The sequence below is a fragment of the Saimiri boliviensis genome, chromosome 11 (genome assembly GCF_048565385.1).
Source record: "Saimiri boliviensis isolate mSaiBol1 chromosome 11, mSaiBol1.pri, whole genome shotgun sequence".
Classification (NCBI taxonomy): domain Eukaryota; kingdom Metazoa; phylum Chordata; class Mammalia; order Primates; family Cebidae; genus Saimiri; species Saimiri boliviensis.
Genome location: NC_133459.1, coordinates 74,926,735 through 74,941,764, shown reverse-complemented (window position 1 = coordinate 74,941,764; position 15,030 = coordinate 74,926,735). Strand labels below are relative to the sequence as shown.

Sequence of the window (15,030 nt, the reverse complement as noted above, 5' to 3'; positions counted from 1 at the left end):
TCTTCACAAAAAATATATTATAAATTTTTATTTTTCTTAAGTTTTTAATAAATAGTAGACATTAAATATGCTTCGTAATAGATTTTGATTTTAATAAGACATCATGAAATAATCATAATGACTGTTCTAAATTGAGTTTTGATCTTTTAAAATTCATTGTAATTTTATAAATATGCCAAATATGAAAAATATATATTTGTACCTGCTTTTAAGGTAGAGAAACTGTGCAAGAACAAAAGGTGAATCATACAGTGAAGAAAATAGAATGAAATTACTCATGACCATCTCTCATATAGATGCAGAAACTGACTGAATAGATAAAAATTAAAACACAGTTCCCTTCACCCTAATGCTATATTCTTGGCAATAGTTTAGATACTGACTTGCAACTGATCAAAACAGTATAACTAGGAATTATTTAATCTGCTGTCTAAATTGACCTGAAATTACCTTAATGTGCTTCCTGTTAAGAGTTAAGATTATTATTCACTTTAAAACTGGTATACAAATGTCAGAAAAGTCACATTTTATATTAAAGGAATCAATATCTTTAGGTACAGATTTTTAACTTTCAGAATTAACTTTCATTTAGTTATACCAATCATATGTGGTGGTAACTTGTATATTATCATGTCAGTTATCTCAGATTATAATTTCTGATCATTCTTAGATAAACACAGATTTTCCTTTAAAAGACTTTCTTACTTTAATCTACATTCATATATATTTTTCAGTGCCTAGTCAATGTATTTATTTTTCATTTACCAGTTCTGTATCCAAGGCTATTAATACTTTTTGAAGACAGAGTAGTATCCATGTTACTTAGTTTTGATTAATTAAGGTGTTTCTAGTTTAAAATATGCCAATAGATATCTTTGTCTTGTGAAATAATTAAACATGTTTACTTTTAGGTAGTGTTATTCAATGTATAACATTGCTAGAGAGAGATGTATAAATTATATATTGATATGTAGATGCTAGTTAAACATCTTCCTTGTGCTAAGTAGCTGTATCTAGTATAACTAAAATTATCAAGTAATTATTACACTATAAACATTAGCGTGCCGTCTTCAACTAGCATACAAAAATAGAAAAGGGCTGTTTCAGGGTATTGTCATTGATTAAACCATATAGAGGGCCTTTATCCATGGGAAAGATCATTATTAGTAGAGTTTGTGAAAAGTAATTATAAGATTTGTTTTTGTTGTACAAATATGATAAACATTTTTATGACTACCATGACTAAAAGTGACTACTTTTGTTAAAAATACTTTTTCAAACTTTAGATAATTTATTTTAAAAGGAATGTTGTTTATGATCTTTTTCAATACAAGCAAATAGTGTTCCAAAAATTTAATTCGACTGAAATTAACTTTTTTTTCCCAAGAGTGATTTTGTTTAAGCACAGTGGGAGGCTTAATGATTTGTTCGTTTACCTACGTATCTCAAAAGGAGAATGCCAATTCTCCTTTTACACTTGAAAGCATGTAATAATTCTCATATCACATGCTTTAACACTTGAAAGCATGAGATGGTTCTCTTGAGAGATTTATATTAAAGAAGTTAAAGAAATTCTGCCTAAAACCAAGGAGTTGGAATTCACCTTTTGCTTGAGTAGCAAAGTAACAAAAGCCTGTTACAGAATTTAAAAACTTAGGGCCGGGCGCGGTGGCTCAAGCCTGTAATCCCAGCACTTTGGGAGGCCGAGGCGGGTGAATCATGAGGTCGAGAGATCGAGACCATCCTGGTCAACATGGTGAAACCCCGTCTCTACTAAAAATACAAAAAAGTAGCTGGGCATGGTGGCGCTTGCCTGTAATCCCAGCTACTCAGGAGGCTGAGGCAGGAGAATTGCTTGAACCCAGGAGGCGGAGGTTGCGGTGAGCCAAGATCGTGCCATTGCACTCCAGCCTGGGTAACAAGAGCGAAACTCCTCTCAAAAAAAAAAAAAACTTTTCCCATTAACTGTTTGTCCATTTAGGAATATTTTTATAACTGGAAACAAGCATTATTCATTTTTGGTGTGTTAGTGATTTTCTTTTCTTTTGATACTATGTAAAATATAGTTGTAATGTACTTTTTGGATGTTTAACTTGGTACATTTTCCTTAGAATTCAAGATTATGATTTTAAGTTTTTCTTTCAGCACTTTAAAGATAGCTTTCCATTGTTTTCTGCTCTCCATAGTTTCTGACAGCCCACCTTCAATCATTTTTATTTTTGTTTCTCTGTAGCAAAGAACTACAGACTTTCTCTTAAAGGGCCAAATAGTGACTATTTTAGGCTTGTGGGCCACATGGTGTTTGTTACAGCTACTCAGTTTTTGGTATCGTGTGAAAGCCACAATAGATAATGTGTGAATGAAAGAGCATGGCTGTGTTCCATCAAAACTTTAGTTATAAAAACATGTCCAGCATGTGTATTGTAGTTTACTGAACACTGCTCTGTAAGGACAAATCCCTTTTTTCCTGTTTTAAAGATATTCTCTGCCATTGTCAGTATTTTGATTATGATATCCCTTTGTGTGGTTTTCTCTGTTTTTTTCTGGTTGGTGTTGAGGTTTAGGGATCTGGTACTTCCTAGTTTTCAGGAAATTTGGAAAAATTCCAGCTGTTTTTGATAGAGGCATGAGACAGAGAAATACTAGACAGACAGGGGTGGGTTCCCACTGAAACCCCACCTTCAAGCCAAAGAAAAAAATATGCAAACAGCCTGAAATCCATGGCCCAAAGTGAGAACTTCTGTTCCCATTTGCCCACTCTCTCCCAGTTGGTTCTTTCTGAATAATGCCTTTTTAACCAATTGAATTTTGCCTTTTCCAAAACTACCTATGGACTGCCCCACCTGCATCCTGTGCTCATAAAAACCCCAGTTGGTAGAGAGGGAGGTGGCTGGACTTCAAGGGAGACGGCTGAACTTCAGAGAAGAGACGACCTGACTTGGGGGGAGGACTACCTGCCCTTCCTGTCCCCTTTCCTCCTCCCCTCTCCACCAAGAGCCATTTTCGTTACTCAATAAAATTCTCCACCTTCACCACCCTTTAATTGACTACACAACCTCATTCTTTTTGGACACCAGACAAGAGCTCAGAACTCACCAAGTGCAGGTACCTAGAAAGCCTGTTATACCAGCCCTTACCCTCGCTGGTAGAGGGCAGTTAACCTGTCACCCCATGCGATGAGGCAAAGGGTCAAGTGAGCCACTAGCACACTGCTGTTTACAGACAGTGGAATTCAGAGAACACGGTAACTAACACCTACTTTGGGATTTCAGGGTTGCAGGCCTCTCATCTGGGCACCAGTGTGGGCCCCACATGGAGCTTTCTCCTGCCAGTGCCTGGAATGGCCAACCAGATCCCACACTTGCTCACTCACATGCTCCCTCCCACAAGGGGTTGAGCATGGGGGGCCAAGTGAGAAGGGCACCTCTGTTGTGAATCTGGCAAAGGGGTGAGAAAAATCCTGTACCATTATTTGTTTTAGATATTTTTCTCCCTTTCTACTTGGGACTCCAATTAGGCAAATGTTATCCTGCTTGATATTTGCCATGACTTATTTAGGCTCTATGTATTCTTTTCCCTCCCCTTTTTCTTCTGTGTTTCATTTTGAATAATTGCTATTGCTGTTTTATTCTCTGATGTTTCTTTTGCACTGTATTATCTGCTGTTAATTCCATCCAATGTATTTTTCATTTCATATGTCATATTTTTATCTCAAGATCTTTTATGGGTCTTATTTAAATATTCTGTTTCTCTCCTCATATGTTCATGTTTTTCTTTACATTCGATTTAAAATATCTGCTTTCAGATCCTTGTCCACTGAAATCATCATCTTTTTATTTTTTATTTATGAGTCTTTTTCTATTAATTGTTTTTCCTCCTGGCTATATGTCATATATCTCTTCTACTTTGCATGTCTGGATTTTTAAATTGGATGCTAGATATTTTTATATTTTTGTTGCTATTAGTTGCTGTATTTTAGATTTTTGTTTTATTTATATAGTGAGTGAAGAATTTTGTTCAAGTATAAGTTTGGTCACTTTAAGAATTGCTTTTAAGTTGTTACCAACAGATCCGGAGCAGTCTTTGTTTTTTCCTTTTTCTTTTTTTTTTCTTTTTAAGATAGCCCCACTATCCTGATTTAGCTTCACTATAAGCTGTGGTCTGATGCTTTTGTGTCTTACAAGGTCTGTCTGTTTCTCTAAGTGTGTACATGAACAATTCCCAGCCCTGAAGGAGCTTTGGGAATTGTTTGGCCTTTTGATTTTTTTTTTCCCCTTCTACCAGCTGCAGGTAGTTTCTTGTCATGCATGCATAGATTAGAACTCTGCCAAAAATACAAGTAGATTTTTCTGCAGATCTCTGGAGCTCCTTCATGTATTTCTTTCTGTGCAGCTCCTTCGTCTTCTATTCTGCAAATTCTAACCACCTAAACCTCCCTGAATTCTAATTTGTATCTCTTACACTCAGCAAGACTGCAAGGCTCTATTTGGGTCTCCTTCCTTGTGTTGTAGTTTGGAAACTGCCGACAGGTAATAAGCATGGGGCAATTAAAGGACTCATGGTTTCCTGTTTCTCAGGGATCAGAAAACTGGTGCAGAATTGTCCAAAAAATGTCTGAAAAACCATTGTTAATTACCTTTTGTCTGACTTTCTAATTGTTCAAGATGGGCAGACAGTTCTTTAGCATTTAATCTGTCATACGTGGAAGCATAACTCTGATTACCTCTAAACAGACACTGATAGACATTGTTGATAAATGAAGCTTTATTATTTATTTGAAGGGACTGTGTGTTATTTTTCTTAAGAACTAAACAATAGATTAATTTATTTTGAACTTCAAATTCTTTTTCATTTTTTTGAGTAGAAAAGAAAATATTGTCCCATGAATTCCTTATTAATTGCAAAGAGTAAAAATAATAACTGTATTACATTAAAACTTGAAAGATGCCACCATAGCCAACATCACCAATAATGGAACAAACTGTTATTGTACACCTCATACTGTGTGATGCAATTAGGACTCAGTATTACTTACAAATATTTGTAATAAACAAACAAAATGCATAACCTGAATCTAATAATGAGAAAACATCTGAAAGATCCAAATTGAAAGGCATTTATGGAAACACTGGTCTTTACTTTGGTTTCTTTCTTCCTTCCCTCTTCATCCCTCTTTCTTTCACTAGGGTGAGAGTTATTTTCCTCAAAGCAAATTAGAGATAGTATGCCATTGCCGTCTGACCCTTATGCTATTTACTAAACTAGACTAGGATGGTATGAAACAAAAAAACTTCTTTGTATGAGAAAGAGCTATTGGAAATTTAAATATAAAAGCTGAAATTTAAACATATAATAAACATCTGGACTGTCTCTATCAAAAGCGTCTGCTGTTACATGAGTTTTCTATCACTGCTACAACAAATTAGCAAATTTGGTGGCTTAAAACAACCCAGATGTATTATTTTATAGTTCTGAAGGTCAGCTGTTCAGCAGGGATCTCACTAGGTTAAAAATCCAGATGTCAGACATTTCTGGAGGCTGTTGGAGAGAATCAGTTTCCTTGCCTTATTGAGGTTCTAGAGACCACCCGCATGCTATGGCTTATGACCCCTTTCCTCCATCTTCAAAGTCAGCCAGAGTCCCTTCTCAGGTCATCATCACTCTTGTTCTCCCTATTCTGCCTCCCTCTACCACACTGAAGAATACTTGTGATGCTGTTGGGCCCACCTAAATAATCCAGTGTAATCTCTCTATTTTAAGGTCAATCGATTAACAAATTTAATTCCATTTGTAATCTTTACTTTTAAAGCATAGCACTCGCAATATTGGAGGGTGTTGTCTCTAGGAATAAGATAGAATCCAAATAATTAGGGGTGGTCACTAGGAAACTAAGCCTGGATGCCTCTTTAGTGGATGGCTGTCCTCTGGAGCTCTTTGGATTTCATTAAGCACACAATGAAGTAACACACTGAAATGAGATCCACTGAATTGAATACCACAGCAGATCTTGCTGCCAATGTTGAATGTTTTCACCAACTGTAGTTATTTTGCTCAATTGGGATGTCAACTCTTTTAACCTCTTCCATTGGAATTCTATCTTTTACATGTTTTTAAAAGCATATTTTTTTACTTATGACTTCTCACTATGGAATCCTAAAGAAGATTATACAATTGATCGCTGCAATTCTTAATTTTTCTTAAATTCTAAAACCAAGAACATTAGTGAATTAGCATTTAATAGGTGATGTTTATATTTGAGTATTTTATATTTCTTTTCAAGAGGAAAATAATACATAACTAAGGCAAATGGGCCTGTTGTAGTCAGAGCATGTGAGGACCCTATCAGGTTCAAAAATAGATATCACAAACAGATCAAAATGTAGTAGAATCATACCCATATACTAACTGTAGTGTGAAATAATAAACCAAATGTCAGCAGTGCCCCAAAAAGAAGAAATTAATTCTTACTGGGGTATGAGAATAGACTTAACCTGGAGGTGAAATTTGAGCTAGGTTTTAGAGAATAATAAATAGGTATGAAACACTAGGAAGAATTCAGCTCTTTTTCTTTACTTCTATTTTTTTAGAACATAAAGTTAATATGATAACTTTAAATGTTATTCCACCCAAGGAACTCTGCCAAAAATTCAAGTGGATTCCTTGCATATTTTTTTAGTATCAGATGTAATAAATAGTTTCATGTCTTTTTCATGTATTGTTTATTCATCCCAAATTGGCAGATTTGTTTGTGAATTAGTTTTATTGGTGTATAACAAACTTTGTGATTTAAAACCATTATTATCTTGTGCTTTCCATGAGTCAGGAGTCCAGGCATGGCTTAGATAGTTCTCTGCTCAGGGTCTCACAAAAATTTAATCCAGGTGTCAATCAGGACTGTAATCTTATTTGAGGCTCACGGTTCTCTTCCAAGCCTCCTAATTAAAAGAATTGAGTTCTTTGTGTTTGTAGAACTGAGGGTGTCAGTCAGTTCTAAAGGCTGTTTGCCATTCCTTGTCTGTGGTTCACTGTACAGCATGGCTGCTTGATTCTGGGAGACCAGCAGGATAGCATCTTGGCTACTTGTAATATATCTGTCTTTCCAACTTCAATCTCTGATATCTAGTCCCCCCCTTTTAAAGGGCTTATCTGATTAGATCAGTGCCTTCTTTCTTACTTCTCCTCCTACCCCCTAGATAATCTCCTTTTTTATTAACTGAGAATCAACTGATTAGGGACCTTAATTATATCCTCAGAATCCCTCATATACCATATAATTCAGCCTAGTTATAGGAGTGATATTCCATCATATTCACAGGTCTTATCCAGACTTCAAGGGACAGGTATTATATAGGCATGTATCACAGGGAGAGGGAATCTTAGAAGCTGTCTTACATTCTGCCTATCACAGTTTGATCTTTACTATTAATTAGAGGAATACAAATTGTATTTCATATAAAGGATATAGGTAGATTGGAAATACTAATAAACTACCACTGATTAAATGGTTAAAAACAGCTATTTTCTGAAGTAATTATAACTATAGCCTTAGTAGATTGTTTTATACTTTCTTTCTTAAAATACAATTTAACTGAACTGATACGCTCATTTTACTTTAAGAATCTCATTGAAACCTTGGACATTTTCCATTTGCTTTCCAGTAAATGTGTACAGTTTTCAGAATCCTGAGTTTTTTCTTTTTACATAATTTTAATACTTAAATTTTAAGTATTAAATTTTATGTAAAAAGAAAAAACTGTTAACTATTTTGAAAGTTATGTGGTAGTGTTCTCCTAGCAACATGGAAGGGGAAACTAAATACTGTTCACAATTGGAAGTGCAGTGTTGCTTAGCTACCTCTTTTACATTTGAAATATTAGGCATTTCAATAATAGGGTAGCCCTTAAGCTTTTAAGTGTTTGCTCATAATATATTGTAGTGTTTTATGTACACTTTTCACCTTTGTCTTTTAACTTATTGTGAAAGTTTAAAAAAAGATGAGTGCATTTAATAGCAGTCACTAGAGTAACTTAACTACATAAAATCAGTCATTTTTTAAGAAGCTCTAATGGACACAAATGAAATTACAAGATATACTTTAATATGAACTTACCTTAAATGCAGCCATACTACCAAATGCAATAATTATACCAATTTGTCACTTGATTGTAAGTAAAAGCATTGTAAAATGTCTAAAATATTACATATAGTTGTTTTAAAAATGGCAGTGTTTTCATATGGAAACAATATCATTAAACACATACTGAAAAAGTACTTTATTACATTATATTGCTATTATGCTATTCTTACTTTTTCTTAAAGTTGGATGTCAGTAATAAACAGTGTTACTGTGGTACTTCTCCTAGTTTGAAAAAGAATATATGAAATTCTTCTAGGTGGATTCTTTTCTTTTCTTTTCTTGTTTTGAGACAGCGTGCTGCTCTGTCACCCAGGCTGGAGTGCAGTGGTACAATCTTGGCTCACTGCAACCTCCGACTCCGGGGTTCAAGCAATTCTTCTGCCTCAGCCTCCCAAGTAGCTGGGGCTACAGGTACACGACATCATGCCTGGCTTTTTTTTTTTTTTTTGTATTTTTAATAGAGAAGGGGTTCATCATATTGGTCAGGCTGGTCTCGAACTCCTGACCTCAGGCGATCCACCCACCTTGGCCTCCCAAAGTGCTGGGATTATAGGAGTGAGCCATTGCCCCCAGCCCAGATTCTTTCAGTACAAATGTTTGCTGCATAATATGATCTCTCCCCAAAATAACTAAAGTAAGACATACTCATTATAGAAAACATTTTTAAAAGTTTAGGTAAGTATAGAGAAGAGATTTAAAACCAGCTGTAACCCTGCTTCCCCTAGAAAAACACTAAGATTTTAGTATATTTCCCTTCTTTGAATATTGTTTTAGAAAAAGATCATATTTTAGATTCAATTTGCATCTTATTTTCATTTTATTATTTTATTATAAACATCTCAAAATTATTAAAAATTTGAAAATATTTTTATTGATTAATATGTGGATGCACAATATTTCCTGTATTATGTGAATATAGATTCCTTCTTGTTTTTTATTATGCAACCACCGAGAAGAAAATCTTTGTGCAAAACCTTTGTGAGCATTTCTGAATTCTTTAGTATAGATTCCGGAAGTGTTACAAATCCTAAGAATGGGAGGAAATGAATATTTTGAAGACCTTTAAACATGTTAATGGGTTATTTTCCAGAAAAGTTGACTGTCCTTATTAACATTTACTAGTTTCTTTGTAAGAAGAGGAAGAAATAGTTAATATATTATGTTTATGATTAAGAAAAATATTTTTTTCAAGTGTTATCCATTTGTAATTATACCTTTGTGAAAACATTTCCCTCTTCCATTTATTGTTGTACTCTTATGTCTTACTGATTTCGGGGAGACCCTCGTGTATTTATCCCCTTTTCTGTCATAGTTTCCCTTTATTTGCCTTTTAATTTGATTTCTATACATTTGGAAATACAGACCTTTAAGAAACTCTTCTAAAAATCCCTTTACAGATGGGCATGGTGGTTCATGCTGGTAATCCTAACACTTTGGGAGGCCAAGGCAGGTAAATTGCTTGAGCTCAGGAGTTTAAGACCAGCCTGGGCAACATGGTGAAATACTGTCTCTGCCAAAAATACAAAAATTAGCCAGGCATGGTGGCACACACCTGTAGTCTCAGCTACTTGGGGGCTGAGGCAGGAGGATCACTTGAACCTGGGAGGTTGAGGAGTCTGCAGTGAGCTGAGATCATGCCACTGCACACCAGCCTGTGTGACAACGTGAGACTCTGTCTCAAAAAGAAAAAAAATTCCTCCACTTTCTCTTTATTTTCACTCATTGATCTTAGGCTTACGAATCCCCTTAGCATACAGATTCTCCTACATTTTATCTCTTTTTCTTCTATTTTTACATTTAATTCTAAACCATGTAAAGTGTGTTTTTGTTTACAGTGTTTGGTTAGGAACAAAACTTGATTTTGTTTCCAAATGCTAATCCATTGTTACAGTAGCAGTAGGACTTCTATTCTCTTTCCCACTGATTTGTGATAGCCCTTTTATAATATACTAAATCCTGGGATACTGGACTGATTGCCTAGTTTCTATTCTGTTTTATTCATCTTTCTACTCTTGCCTCAGAATCACATTATTGTTTAGCATTATATCTTTTTTTATTCCTGTTTACCCTCTCTGTAGAGTAATGTAGATTGTTTACCTTACATCTCATGTTACAGGTATTCATAATTATTTTGTTTTTCTATTGTTATTATGAATGATTTTTTTTTGTATTTTCTGACTCATATTTGCTGACATACTTAAAAGGTATTGATTCTGTAAAATATTTATATGAAATCTGAGCCCTTTATTCTCAGTAATTATAAGAACTGATTTGATGGAGCTTTTTGATATCTAATGATAATATCAATGAGTAATAAAAATTTACTCTACATGTTATGTCTGGATTGGCTGGAAATTCCAGAGTAATGTTAACCAATAATGTCAATAGTGGGTGTTTTTATCACAGGAAAGTTAAAATCATGGTTAAGGAAAAACTGTGGTCATCTTTCAATTAAAACCAAAATCATAGTTGAAAACAAATCATTCTTAATTTTCTAGATTACATTAATTGCTTTGCAATATTTATAATGGAAAAAGGTATATAAAAATCTTGGGTAGTGTGCATTTCTCCAGCAGGGGGGCAACATCTGATTACCTCTAATTGGTAACTAAAAGGAAGAGGAACCAAACTTCAGATCTAGACTTCAGCTGGAAGAAGGCTAAAATGAAGCTAGGTACATTAGTTTCTAGATTCCCCTGCGTCACCATCATTCCCTTGAAAGCAATTCCTGGCATGGCGGCAGGTGGAGTTTCTCTCTTTCCAGGAAGACTATAAAGGAGAGCTAGAGGAGAGCACTGCATCCCCACTAAGTGCGGGCTTGATTTGCTGCCTGTCGTGCTGTCCTTATGCCATTGTTAGAAAAACCTGAAGTTCAAAGTATGGAGATGGGAACTTTTTCTATTTTGTTATGGTGATAAAAGATTAGAGTTTTCTTTTCTTCACATTAATTATCACCACTGTGGATGTATTTCATAACTTTTGATGTACGATGAACCACTCCAAAGTTAGTAATTTAAAACGTCAGTCTTATTTAGCTAACAATTCTGCAGATTGGCAATTTAGGATGAGTTTAGCTGGGCAGTTCTGTTCTCAGCTGGGCTCCCTCATGAGTCTGTGGTGTGGTGAACTCTGGATTAATTAGATGGTTTTGCCCTTATGAGTTGGCTGGTTGTTAATTGGGTAGAACCTTAGCTCTTCTGCAGCTGATGTTTCATCTTCTAGAAGTCTAGGCTTTTTCTCCTTATGGTGGCAGAGGTCTGAGAGAGAGCAGAAGCAAACCAAGCCTCTTGAGGCTAACTTAGAGCTGGGACACTGTTACTTGTTTTGCATTCTGTTGGCCAAAAGAAGTCAGAAGACCTGCTGATTCAAAGGTTAGGTATACAGATTCTACCTCTTGATATGTGCTTCTATAAAGTCACGTTGCAGAGGGTATGGACACAGCCAAGTATGGATAATTAGGGCCATGTTTACCATCAATCTAACATAATTGGATGAATGAAGGACTAGAAGATGTGTTTAGAACACTGTTTTCCTTGTAAATGTGGATTTTAATTTTGCTGTTACAAATTATATCATCCAGCTCCCTTTTTATTTCAGCGAGTTGTCTTTGTATCCTGTATTCTTCTTATATTATTTTTTTATTTTTAGTTGCTTGTGAATCTTTGTTCAAATCCATGCCAAATAAAAATGGTTTAAAATTGTTTTTTGGTTTCTTATTAAATTTTTCTCAGAGATATCTTCCCTGCATCTTTAGGCTATAAGTTATTTCTCATGTTTGGGAATAATTTTCCTCATAGAGCCCACCTCAGTTTTTCCTTTTTATTTGGACACTGTCGGTATTTGCCAACAGAGTGTGTCGATGCTTTTCACTATCCACTTAGGTTTAAATGCCTTTCAAATCTGTATCTGAGGAATAGGTTGTTACATGGTTCCCAGTGACTGGTTCTTAAGCCAGTCTAAATGTGGCTCTACTGAATTAAGCTAGGGTCATCTGCTACCATACCACTTATGCCTGGTTTGGGGGTACTTTAAAAAAGGTGAAGTATATGGAAAAACCATATTTTTAAAACATGTACTACTAACAAGGTTTTCTCTGTGTTTTCTGGTCTCTGCAGAGCTTTTCATGTGGCACTAAGCCTTTCGGGAAGCAGCAAACCATTGTCAGTGTCCCTTTACCCTTCCGTCTTACTGTTTGCTGGGAATTGTATTTAGATGGATATAGAAAGAGGTGTGCCACTGGGAACTGGGAATGAGTTACACAACCCTGGCTGCCTCATAAAGCTATCTTTCTTCTGCATAAGCACTGTGTCTGTTAAGCAGCAGGCAGAAAAGGGAGTGAGCTAAAAAGTCCCTTACTCAGCTGGCAGAAGTATTGTGTTTCACAGAGCAAAGCAAGCCTTTGCATGGCATATATCAAACAGAAAACTGAGCCTACCATTAATTTGTTTCTAGTCCTGGTTTCTGGGACTTTCAGATAGTGCAACTATCAGAGATTTCTCATCAGAGGTTAACTGAATTTTGGATAGGGTGTGCTTTTGTCTTTTTATGTGCCTTTGTATGGATTATTGTGAGAAGGTGGAAAAGACTGCACTAGGGGATTCTGTTCAGATGCCATCTTGACTCCATAGTGCTTTTAATTCATAATGAATTTTCCAGTTTTTGTTAATCAAAAACAGGTATTGAATAAACGTTAAAAAAATATAGCAACCACAAAGAGCAGTTTTGAAAGGCCAAGATTTGCTGCTTTTGGTAGCTTGTACAGTGTTGTCATGTGAATAAGTTTACCATTCCATTATAATTTTGGAGGAATTACGTACATTTCTCAGTCCTCCATTATTACTTTTCAAGTTTGCTTTTGGAGAAATAGCACTTTGATTTTCTCTCTGTTCTTACCCTGGCCATCAGTGGTCTAGAAGTGAAACACATTCCTGTCAAGGAAGTTGAAAGACCAGAATGAAGTGCCTCCAGAATTCTCTAAGCTGGCCTTTGTAATAATGGGTCAAAATAGCTGCCAGGGCTAATTGTAGAATCTTTGGGAAAATGATCGTTACTTTCAAAGATGCTATTTTTTCTTTAGATGTTTTGTCTCTGGCAACTGTTTCTGGCTGCCTAGTTTAAGATCTAATAGTAAAATTACAACCTCAGGGAATCCATCACATTGGAAAGTAACTGGAGTTATTACAGCTGTGAATTAAGATTTGCTATTAAGTACTTGATTATTGTTTCTATAATCTCTAATGAATGTACAACTTAAATGATGTTCACCATTTTTTTGAAAAACATGACTTGGTTTAAATGCCATCTTAACTCCTTTAGCACTGAAGTTCATTAATTGGATTGATGGAACAATTGTCTATAGCCTGTTCTCCTTAGTTAAGAGTTTACATTAGTGCCAGATTTTGACGATATGTATTTAACTTTTCTATAGTAGTAACCTAAGTGTGAGTGTTTTAAAATGCCATCTAAATCAGAGAGTCCTAGTTGTTAAGGAAAATCAGTATCTTATCTCTCAAACTAGGTCAGTGCTCTTAAACTGGGCTTTAAGGGAATATTTATAGGTTGTGTAAAAGTGTGCTTCCATTAAAAGTGAATCATGGTAATCTTTTCCCAGTATGTGGAAAAGTAGTTTTAGATCTGAAACGTTTTCAACCCTTTTGTGTGAATTACAAATTGTTTGACTAGCAGAAAATAAGCAGGAAAAAAACTGAGCCGTAAATCTTTAGTTCATTCATTTTTTCATTGACACATGCTTGTGATATTTATATTACCTATCTTTAATATAGCTTTGCTTTTTATTGATTATTCTAGATTTTCTAATGGAATTAAGATTTGTCACATTGCACAGAAAGCACTGTAACTTCCAAGAGCTCTGCCATTAGAAGTGGTTTGAGAACCACTGAACTTAACCATCTTGTAAGATATTAGAGGGCAAGGCTTTTGCCATCATCATCACACTCATTGAGTGGAAGTCACTGCATACTCTTAAGTGTAAAATAATATGAGGAAAATTGGATTTAATATTTGGGGATAAATTTGGGGAGAGTTTTCTGGATGGGCTGGTAGAGGGTGAGAGTAGGCATAGTAATGAAGATGGAATGTAACCACTTTAAACATTGGTAGGTCAGTTTATATGAAGCACTTGATTAAAGGCTCTGAAAACTCTAGAATTATGATCCAAGTTAAAATATTGAGGTAGCTTTCTCTCCTTTTAGTTTGAAAAGTTAATTTTGAATCGATGGACATTATACTAAATGATGACTAAAGCAAATTTTAGTTACCATTTCTTTTCCCTATAGTCTAAAATATGATTCTAATATCATAACTGTCATTTTAGTCTTGGCCAGTAATTCAGTAAGTAAACTCCTAAAGAGATCATTGTCACAAACTTCCAATTACAAGGCTGTAATGTAGCTGTGGAAATGACACCTAAATGGGAAAGACTGGTCTAGCTGGACAAAGACGCATATATGACACTTGGGGTGAGGAACAGAGAAGGATAAAAAAATGGACTGTATTGAACTTTGATCCTAAAGAATATGCAGGGAGATAAATGGTAAATACAATTGTAAATAGGAGTAGCAATAGAAGGAGTTATAGTTCAGGTACTATAAGAACTCAAAAGAAAGTAATATATCAGGTGGGAGAGTCTAAAGGAGTTGGCAGTTGAGTTAGTGAGTCTTGAATAGGCACAATGAATAGGGTAAGAAGCATTCTATCTCAAGGGAAAAACATGACCTGGGGCACTGGCCCCCAGACAGGTGTTTGTAGAATATCTCATGGAGTTGGGTAGCATTTGTTTTTCCACTGATTACTCAGTATGTTATATATGCCTCCTGAATGCCAGGCACTGTGGCAGATTGGTGCTGGGAATAAAATAAGATGACCCTTATGGA

At 35.3% G+C, this 15,030-nt stretch overlaps 1 protein-coding gene across 2 annotated transcripts in view; it reads left to right on the top strand.

Annotated features, from left to right (window-relative positions):
- Positions 1-15,030, top strand: part of PIGK (phosphatidylinositol glycan anchor biosynthesis class K) — a 113,195-nt gene that overhangs the window by 94,801 nt on the left and 3,364 nt on the right. The gene's annotated exons all lie outside the window — the stretch shown is intronic.